This window comes from Gopherus evgoodei, unplaced genomic scaffold (genome assembly GCF_007399415.2).
Source record: "Gopherus evgoodei ecotype Sinaloan lineage unplaced genomic scaffold, rGopEvg1_v1.p scaffold_84_arrow_ctg1, whole genome shotgun sequence".
Taxonomy (NCBI): domain Eukaryota; kingdom Metazoa; phylum Chordata; order Testudines; family Testudinidae; genus Gopherus; species Gopherus evgoodei.
Window position 1 is genome coordinate 8,799 of NW_022060105.1, and position 8,798 is coordinate 17,596.

Sequence of the window (8,798 nt, forward strand, 5' to 3'; positions counted from 1 at the left end):
TAGAGCCCCCCAATGCTATTTTAGGCAACTGTTCCTCTATAGTGCTGCCTAGAAAACAGGACTCCCCTTACGATGAGGCGTACATCTCAGGGGTCAGACTGTAGGGGGGCGCCACTAGGACCCAGAGTGTAGAAAATTGTGTCTGCTGCTGGTGCATATGTATTCTCTCTGCTCTAGATGCCCAGAGATGGTGGAGTGCTGTGCTGAAGGAAGGAGGGCACAAGAGACACAACAGGCAGGCAGGAGAAAAAGTGAGAGGGAATAACAGAAAGCAGCAGGAGCTGCAGGGAGAGAGAGGAGGAGGAGGAGTCTCTTATGTACCCCTCTAGCACCTCCAGGAGCCTGGACTGATTAACACCAGCTACTCAGGGAGCTTCCTATTTCCTGCTGCTTCCCTGAACCCACTTGAGGAGAACGGGCAGTCAACTGAAGTAGTAGGAGCCAGTTAGGCCCTTAAGACACTGATATCTTCCCTCACTCAGGCCCTGCTACCAGCCTGCTTATTTGTCTCCTTCAACTGAGTGCTGAGAGCCACTCGAGCTGGCACAGAACAACAGTCATGAGTGAAAGAAGAAAACGCCCTTCTGGGGCAGCATTCAGAAAAAGAAAGCAAGCAAAGGAAGCTTTTCTATCTACGCAGGAAGGAGCTCTCCTGAGATACACAGACACAAATGTTCACGGTGAGCCCTCCGGCCAGTGAGGATGTGAGTGGTGAGGAGATGCCTGATCCTCCAGTTAGAGTGCAGGTGACCTGGCAGCTACTGCAGCATCCGTATCCCCATCTCAAATGGATGTAACCATGCACATTCCTGAAGAAAAGTGTAGATCAGAGAAGCGTGTGGTGGAGGCACAAGAAACAGCTGCTGCTGAGCTTAGTTCCTTAAGTCTAGATGATCCAGGACTGTGGACCCACTTGAGCAGTAGCCTGAGGGACTTCCTTGTACTGTATAGGCCACAGCAAGTGAAAAACTTCATGTTCCCCAAAGACAATGAAAATAGAAGTTTCCATCCAACACATTACTGGCGAGAAATCCCCAATGGTGACAAAGTGGAGAGGCCATGGCTTATGTACTCAAACACTGTTTTTTTTGCAGACTCTTCCAGTCTAATGTTCCAGCCACTTTGGGTTCTACAGGAAGAAAGGACTGGAAAAATCTGGGTAGAAATATGGCATGCCATGAGGAGGCCGCAAATCACCAGAGAGCATTCTATAGGTGGAAAGAGCTTGAGATGAGAGTAAGGTTAAAGGCCACCACAGATGATCAGCATCAAGAGAAGATTGAAACAGAGTCTCTTTACAGTTCTGAAAAGGCTCATTGCCATTGTGAGAATGCTTGCTAACCAAAACCTAGCACTGTGTGGAACTTCAGATCAGCTATATGTGCCAAACAATGGAAACTTCCTTAAAATTGCAGAGCTGATGACTGAGTTTGATGCTGTACTCCAGGAGCATCTAAGAAGAGTCACCACCCACTACCTTGGGAAAACAATTCAATATGAGTTCATTTAGTTACTGGCAACAAAAGTCTAACAGAAGTTTGTGGCAGATCTGAAGTCAACAAGATATTACTCTGTTAATCTGGACTGCACTCCTGACATCAGCCATACGGAACAAATGACTTTAATGGTGAATTTTGTAACAATAGAACCTAGTGAAAATGTCCCTGCAATGGTGACTGTCAGCATTTTCTACAATTTATTGACACTGATGAAACTACAGGAGCTGGTATGACTAATGTGATCCTTAAAAAGCTGTAAGATACAGGAATTGCGATAGCTGACATGAGAGGTCAGGGCTACGAAAATGGTGCCAACATGAGAGGAAAGAACAGAGAAGTGCAGACACAGATCTGAAAGTTAAACCCTCGAGTTTTTTTTTGTCCCATGCAGTTCTCATTCATTGAACTTGGTGGTCAGTGATGCTGAAGTTAATAAAAACACATCTGCGCTCCGCAATGACACAGGAGAGGCTGGTCAGCCTTGCAACTGTCTCAATAGAACATGAGCTGGCCCAGACTGTGGACCTTCAGGAAACAGTTCAAATCCTTGCAACCAAGAAGGCACAGAAAGCACCACGTTGATTATTCAAACAGATAAAAATGCCAATGTTTACTATGCAGACAAGAAAAGATACATTTGCTGTTCAGGCGCTTGAAAGTTGCGTTACTTAAAATTTTTGAACAAGGCATTTTAGGTTGTTAGTTCTCCTTTACTGGGATAGGTAGCAGAGCAGTACCATGCGAGGAGCAGAACAGGAAGAAGGCAGAATTGAGACCTTTCAAAGTTTTGGCCCAAGTGAGGGGGCATCATTTGAGCTCCCCGCCTCAGGTGCCAAAATGTTGTGGGCTGTCCCTACTAGAAAAGTTGATGCTTGATAACTTGCACTCATTTTCAATGTGGTCCAGCACTGGGAAACAGGAGTTTTCACTTCTGTTCCCAACTTGCCCACTGCTTGCTGGGTGACCTCTGGGAAATCCTGTTCCTTTTCTGTGCCTCAGTTTCCCCATCTGTGAAAGAAGCAGGGCCACCCAAACGATTCAGGGGGCCTGAGGCAAAGCGGGGGAGCTGTGGTGCTTTTACTCACCTGGTGCCAGTCTGGGTCTTTGGCAGCACTGAAGGGACCCCCACCTCCGAAATGCTGCCAAAGACCCAGAGCGACTGAAGGGCCCCTCGCTGCTGAAATGCTGACAAAGACCTGAAGCAACTGAAGGCCCCCCTGCTGCCAAAATGCAGCCAAAGACCCAGAGTGACTGAAGGGGCCCCCACTGCCAAAATGCTGCCAAAAACCTGGAGCGACTGAAGGGCCCCCCGCTGCTGAAATGCTGCCGAAGACCCGGGCTGCCACCAGGCCAGGGCTCACGGGGCCCCTGCAGGGCCCAGGACCTGGGGCAAATTGCCCCACTCCCCCACTCCCCGGCAGCCCTGGAAAGAAGTTATTGTTTGTTTCTATTATGGTAGCTCCTAGGATCCCCAGTCATGGGCCAGGACCCCATTGTGCCAGGCAGTGTACAAACACACAACAAAAAGTCAGCCCCTAGAGCAAAGAGCTGCCAAGCTGTTATTAACCCATCCTTTGCAAGGCACTTGGAGATCTAGGGATATGCACAAAGCTTCATCATCATTATTATTTGGCTCTGGCTTGGTTGCTATTAAACATGGTTCCCTTTTTATCCTGGATGTTCTCCCCATACAAGCTGAGACACCAGGTTTTGCGATGCATGGCTTTTCTTGCTGGATCCAGAACAAACATAATCTCCACCCCCTCCATGCTGCTCTCCGCTTCCTGCTTGCAATAACACCAGAAGGCATTGCAGTGGTTAACGCTGGCAGTGCGATGTACCCCCCGTCTCTGGCATTGCACGCATCCAGGCGCTGCACATTTTGCACAAATGGAACAGCGATGTTAAAAGAGTCAAGACCTTCTGGCCGGAGCCTTCTTGTGATGTACAGGAGGGGGCTGCTGGTGCTGCATCCCCGATCCTTCCATAGGAATTCCACCCTTGGAGGTAAGTGAAACCCCCTCAATCTGTTGACCTTGTTGGCATGCTGCACAGCCGATCAGTTTGAGCAGACATTGGGTCAGCTGAGCGTGAGATTCCCCTTTCAGAAAGCGCAATGTGGCACATGACTGATGATTAGCTGGTGCTTGATAGGCTGGGAAGAAGAGCAGTGCTGCTGCTTAGGATAACTTACGTTTGGTAACTCGTCTTTTCAATGTATGCCAAGGGCAGCCAGAGCCCAGGATGGGCATCTTGGGGCGTGAAGGTCTACCTAGAATGAAATTGTAATATGTAATTTTATACCATAGATGAAATGTCAAAGCAGTGGTGGGATGTATTGCTGTTTGCAGCAAGGTAGCATCGGCCACACTGGCTCATCTATCTATCAGAACGGGGTGAGGTGTCAGCATCGGACCCTGGCCATCCAACTATTGGCGAAAAGTTCTGTGATTGCTGTGTAATGAAGCTGACAAAGTACTCATGCCTGGTTCTGCCGCAAACTGCTTAGTACCATCAGTGACTGCCCATCGCTGAGAGATATGGATGGTTCTCATAGTGAGGGAGTTCCCTTCAACCAATAGCAGCCATTAAATGCTTCCTTTCGTCCCTCCATGACTGAAGTGCCTTTGTTTGCAACATCTCCTTGTGAGATTGTGGGGGGCTGTGCACACCTCCACAGACAGCATGCAGCCTTCAGCCTTGTGTCTTGTCCAAGTTATGCCTTAGTGGCCCAGTCAGAGCTTGGTGAAATGGTTGGGGATGGAAGATGCTCAGGGACCTAGCATCTCTATCCTTTGATGAGCTGAATGCAAGAGCTGCCTCCAGCCTATGGCGATAATCCCATTGTTCTCGATGGGTTTGAGTCAATGGCACCGTTGAGTCATCAGTGTGAATGAATCTCACGTCCGTGTAGGCTCTGGGTGTGGAATGAAGAGCAGTGTGTTTTATGTGGGCAGTGATCTGTACAATAAATAGAGAGGAGGATCCTGTGTGTGAGTGAAAAACCTCTCAGCCCCTATGAGATGCTGGTGGTAACAGGTCAGGACTATGAGATTTTTCAGCAGTATCTAGTGATGTTTGAGTGCCCAAATAGAGACAATTGAAGGGGCCTGGCTCTCAGAAGGCAGCTTCTCAGCCCTTTCTGTACATCAGGCCCCTTTAAGGTGTTTCAAGTAAGACACCAAATATTGCAAGAACACTTTTTGGCAAATCATGGCCAAAGATCCCAAGAGCTGCATTTGGGCCAGAGCACTGCTTGACAGCTGGCTTGTGACACAATGGCTTAGAACCAGGAGGGATGTATGCAGTATCCAAGTGAAACCACAGCAGGGAATTCTAACAGGACAATGTGACTACCTGAGCTGGAGCTAGGCTAAGACACCAGGTTTGGTGCCTGCTACTGAAGTGTTGTAGGTTCTTAAATTATTAGGGTTAGAAGGGACCTCAAGAGATCATTTAATCCAACCCCTTGCTCAAAGCAGGACCAATCCCCAAATGGCCCCCTCAAAGATTGAGCTCACAACCCTGGATTTAGCAGGCCAATGCTCAAACCACTGAGCTATCCCTCCCCTTTTTAAGGTCTTCGACTGCTTAGGGTGTCATTACAGCTCATCTGAAGATGATCCACCTGCCAGCACGGTGGATACAAAACAATAGGCTGTGACATTGGTTCACTGCTGACTGGGCTGGGGGAAAGAAACCCACTGGATCAACCCAATAGATCGTCCCACTGAGCCTAGTTGTTCTTGAACTTCGCCCTAGCAAGCTCAAATCTGCTTTGTTTGAAGGGCTTTGTCAAGCCGACAGCTTGGAGCAGTTCGGCTGCAGGCCGTAAGGGACCGTTCTTCTTGGAGCGCTTGCATATGTCCATTACACTGTAAGTGTGTGCACATGTGCACTGGTGCCAGAGAGTTTCCCCTAGCAGTACCTGGAGGGGTGGCCCTGCCCACTGCCAAGTTTGTGCTAGTATAAAGGGCAGAGACTGATCCCTCCTCCTGTTCCTTAGTACTGTCCGTGGTTAGTAGTGGAAGTGTTCGAGCAGCTATTCCCCAGGAACACCAGCTACCTAGTGGTACTCAAAAAGCTCTTTGGATCTTTCTTTTCTTTTATTGTTGTATAATTTGAAGTTTATTTCTTTCGATTTAGCCCTTCTTTTAGGGCTTTTCCAGTCCAGCAGCTGTCGGGACCCCACCAGTACTGGCAGAATCTATGTCAGGAACCCTGGGCTTCAAACCTGGTGCAGGCTGCAGGAAGCTGTGACTCTCCCTCCTCAGCCTTGCATGTTTGGTAGAAGGCCACATCAGAGCTAGGTACTCTATCTGTTGTGGCATCAAGACTAGGATGAAGAAGCTGGGCAAGGAGCACCTCCGATCTATCATCATGTAGGGTGCCATTCCACCAGAGTCAGAGCCCCCGGCATTGTCTAAAAGGAAGCTCTTCAAAGACTCCTTCCCAAAGTGTTCCACTGGCTAAATCAGCTGAAAAAGGCCTCAGAAGATCCCTGTCTCCAGGACCATCCTCTTTGAGGCCCAGGGAATCAGAGCCACCCGCCTCAGAAACACAAGCAGAGAAGTCTGCATCTAGATCCTCAGAGTTTAGGGTGTAGGTCTCTTCCGCAGAGGGTCCTTCAGGTACCAAATATAGAGCACCTCCTTCGGCTCACTCCTCCCTGGTGCCAACTCACTCAGAGAGACCTCAGCTGTGAACTCCAGTTCCATCTCAAGGACTGCTGGGCCCAGCTACTTCTCCAATCGTGGCAGAACAGTCTTCCCTGACCACTGCGGTCAGCAGCCATGTTGGTACCTACCATGCCGGAGGCTTAGGCCATGGCTAGACACTTGTTATGCTCGTTGGTATCGACATCACCTTTGCTTCAGCGTGAAGAACATCCCACGGCACTGATGCAGTCTTCTAGATTGTCAGCATCGGTTCCTCCATGGCACCACCTGCCTTCCGCTCAGTACTGGCACCTTCCATGGGGCCAGTTCAGGATCCTCCCCATACTGAGTATTTCCAGCAGCTAGGAAGCCATCCATGCTGCCTCCAGTAATGCATCCAGACATAGGTCTTGACTGAGGGCCCTGAGGACTCCTCCCAGCACCACAACTCCCTGGTCCTCAAGGGACTCCAAGTCGTCATTGGACTTTAAAATCGACTCTCAGGTTTCCTGGTATCGATAGTCTAGAGATCACTATCATCTTTGTTCTTGTCGCTGGGGCTTGGAAAAGGGTCCATCCAGGAATTGGGCCGCTTGAGGCCCAATACTCTGCCAGTGCCCCCTTGTGGAATGTCTCTGGCTTCCAGATCTACAGCCCCTTGTCTGAGTAAATCCCCCAGGAGGCACATTTCCCCAACAGCCCTGAGAGGCTGGTTGGTATGGAACAGCTGCCCAACTCCTGTGCATTTGACTGATCATTGCTGGCTTCGTCACAACCACTGGCACTGCAGCCCATACACGTACTGTTTCCTGACCTATTGGTTACATATTAATTAATCATTCAGCCAATCAAAATGATCTGGCAGACCCCTTCCTGCACTTCTCCACTGGCCAAACAAATGGACTGGAAATACCAGGTTCAATCCCAGGGGTTTACATGGTTCCATTTACATCCTACCCATGCTCATTAGCTGTGGCTGCCATGAGTGAGAGAAGTCGTCAGGGCTGTGCTTAGACTACCCCCCAACAACAAAGACACTTAAAAGCTTGATTGGGGAGGGGGAGAGGGAGGCAGAATTCCAGGGCAAATCTACAATACCAGATTGCCAACCATCACACCCTGTTATTGCTGTGTGACTTCTCCAGTGGGGAGGCCCTATCCCGCTTTGTCACCAGGTTGCCTGAAGATTCAAGGGACGCACTTTCAGTTGTGGTGCAGCACAGCAGGTTTCCCTGGACATAGCGGACTCTGCAGCCAGGGCCACCGTGACAGCTGTAACGAAGTACCGCTCCTCCTGGGTTGCAATCCTTGGGAATTCCTACAGTAATGCAACACACAGCTGAGGACCTCTCTCTTTTGAGGGTTCTCCTCCAAAACAGATGAGGCTTTGCACATCCTAAGGTCTTGAGAGCTGGTCTGAAGTCCTTCTGCCTCTCCCCACTCATATCAAAGAGGACAAAATACGGTGCCCCATAGCAGCCTAGATAGCAGTATTACCCCATCTATCAGGCTGACCAATGTAAGTAGAGGCAAAAATCACAGAGGAGGAGGCAGATGCATTCCACTTCCTCTTGTCTGAGGCCTCCCCAGGCCTTAAAACAGCAGATCTGACTTCTGCGTTAAGGACAGCATGCTACCTGACCCGGATCTATCTGGCCTTTCCCTGCCTTTCTGGGATAGATTGTCCCATTTCTTATATGTCCTGCAGTTCATCTCCTTAGACAAGTGGGTGCTAAGCTCAGTGGAACCAGGATATACCTTCCACTTCCCTACTATCCCCTCTTCCTTATCCCACTCCCTTTCCACACACCTCTTCAGAGACCCCTCTCATGAGTCTGTGCTAAGCCAAGAAGTGTAGACTCTACATTCCTTGGGAGAGATAGAGGAAGTGCCTGCTCTCCATTGGGGCAGGAGGTTCTATTTCCGATACTGTCTAATTTGCAAGGCCACAGGAGGTCTCAGACCCATCCTAGACCTTAAGAATCTGAACAGATACATGAGGAAGACAAAGGTCCAGGTGGTTTCTCTGGCCATGATTATGCCTTCTCTAGATCTGAGAGACTGGTCTGCTGCCCTCGACTTAAAGGATGCCTCCTTCTGCATGGCAATCCAACCGGGCCACAGGAATGTCCTGAGGTTCATAGTAGGACACAACCAAAATTCACAGTAACACCATTCTGCCTGTCATAAGCCCTGGAGGAATTTACCATGTGCATGGCAGTGCTAGCGACTTATGGGGGTAGTTTGGGGCTGCTCTAGACACCAGGTTCAGGTCAATGTTCATTGTGTGTCTTCAACATACTGGGCCTGCAACTAAACGGAGAGAAGTCAGTCTTATCTCCTGTCCAAAGGATAGAATTAATTGGGGCACTTCTGGATTTGATAGTCCAGGTTCTCACCAACAACACCCCAGCAGCATTTCATGTGAACAAGGAAAGTGCTGCCATGTCCAGCAGCCTTTGCCAGAAGGTAGTCAAGTTATGGAACTGGTGTATTCAGAAAGCATCTTAGCTGCCCTGAGTTCAAAATGGATTAACGGATCTGAGCAGATCCTTCAACTTAGATCACCGATGGTGTCTCAATGTGAATGTTTTGGCTTGAGTGTTTTGCATAGGGGGGTTTGCGCCCATGGACCTACTCG